The 2215-nt window shown below is 35.3% G+C and overlaps 1 long non-coding RNA gene across 1 annotated transcript in view; it reads left to right on the top strand.

Moving 5' to 3' along the window:
* The window catches only part of LOC140326746 (uncharacterized), a 298797-nt gene that overhangs the window by 86584 nt on the left and 209998 nt on the right, over positions 1–2215 (top strand). The gene's annotated exons all lie outside the window — the stretch shown is intronic.

Here is a 2215-nt window from a genome sequence, read left to right on the forward strand (position 1 = left end):
TATATATATAAAATATAAATACAATTTGTTTTAAAAGCTGTTCCTGTAGTAATTAGTTTGAATATACCAAACAATTCCCAGAGAACTATATATCTTAATAGATAGCACAAAGCTTATCATCTTGTTGGTGGACTAACTTTTATTTAAACCTTGTACAGAACAACCATCCTTTCTGGCTAGTTGTATGTGTAGATTTCTGCTTCAGCTGTTGAGCTCTGTAAACATCAAAAGTTTTATGATACACAAGCAATATTCAGTGGAAATAGGCAATGATTCTTGATTTTTTTAATAATACCTTTAATAAATATAGCAAATATAAGCAGAAATACTGCATTTTCTATTTTAAACAGATGCAAATATCAATACTCCTTCAAATGCATTTCATTTTTTTACCCTTAGAGTCAATTTACACTGAAATAAATATGTCAACAAAGCAACTACAATTTTGACTACTTTAACTTCTTTGAGAGAGTTGAAATGATCCAGATTTGTGGTTTTGAAGTGAGGACTGGTCAATTTTATGATGAGAAACCCGAAATGAACATGAAATACAGAAACAAATAATCTTTGTGCCACACTTTACTTTTCACTTTCCACATGGAAGAGACTCATCATAGATATTGTATCAATATGGTATAATATATCAATAGATGTGGCCAAACAAATAAGTTGTTTGAAAGCACTCATGAAGTTGCACTTGCATGAATGTTGTCCTTCATATCCAGAAAGAATGGCACTTCCATCACCCTCTCCAATGGTATTTCACGGGGGAGACATTACCACAGAAACCTCTAATGAAGTCTGAAATATGTCAGGTGCTCAGTGCTGGCCGATTTGATCTGGATTTGATCACATGAATTGTGTCAAGTGCATTACTGGTAGAGAAGAGAGTGTGGTGGCCAGGAGAATGTGGTGTAGAGTAATGATCACATTGTTTATTTCTGAGGATTTTCAAAATTAAATTGGCTGCTTCCATTAGAATAACATTGTTAAAAGCACAATTTTGCCCTGTCCTCATTTAATCAAATCAGAATTCCTGCTTTAAACATGTCTTGGTTCACCAATTAGAACATACATCAGCCTCTTGATTAGCAAGACAGACAGCTAACTAGTGAGTTTGGGGAGAAGCCCAAAATGGCAGCCCCTTTCAACATGTGTTTCAAATTAAATACATCTTATTCACCCATTTCTTTAGCAAATAAAAGATTCCTCTGATTTGCCAAAATTGTGTATGGGCTGCCCTACGTTCCCTCCGTGATCTTTATTTATTCAAAATATTATGCTTATGAGATGAAAAATCTCAAAACAAAAAAATATTAATGGTATGTGTATGTAGTTGTTATACATATTTTTTCTCAGCTTACAGATAACAGTTACAGCCTCCTAATTTTATTCAGCACTTTTATTCTGCAGGATTCTACTATTTTGTGTAAACTTTCATATACAGTGCATGATATGGAAGCATGTAAAAAAAAAACAATTGCTGATATTTACCAAAGGAGGCAGAATATCCAAAGAGTATATTTCCCACATTTGTCCTGGCATTATTTTTATTTTGCACCATCTAAAGTATCTCCTTGAGTTGTATTTGTTCATGTGTGGGTGTTGTTCAATTTACACACTGTATGTGGTATAGATTGATTAATGGGACTTATGTTTATATGCTATGATTTGATTTTTGTGAATTTTGGTTTTGTGTGTGTAGCCCTGTTATGGGGGGGGGGTCATGTAAATGCCTCCCACTAACCAGGCTATGGCGCTAACCTGTAGATAACAGAAAGGATTCTGGGCCTTCGCTATGTGGAAGAGTGAGGATAATAATAAAGTTGGCAGTGCCTCCACCCAGGACAGTGTCTCTGTTAGCAGAGGGGCTCCCTTCCTGGGACATTAACCAGAAATAATAACAGCAATATAAAACATCTGAGGAACCACTACACCCAGCATACATTAACCATTGCAGCTAAATGAACACACAGGTTGGAGTATTTGTAAGCTTTATATCTCAAAACAGTAATAACAATATATATCATCTATAAACATCAATGAGTACATATAACAAGCACATAGCAGAGTCCTGAGGAGAATTGTGCACAGATATACCCGGGTATATATACAGTCTATGACCACAAATACCTCCAGTACTGATCAGTATCAGGATGAGTTGCAGAGGCCTCTGGAGTTGATTGTAGTAAAGATGTCCTGATGAGATGATCCT

This window comes from Pyxicephalus adspersus, chromosome 3 (genome assembly GCF_032062135.1).
Source record: "Pyxicephalus adspersus chromosome 3, UCB_Pads_2.0, whole genome shotgun sequence".
NCBI lineage: Eukaryota > Metazoa > Chordata > Amphibia > Anura > Pyxicephalidae > Pyxicephalus > Pyxicephalus adspersus.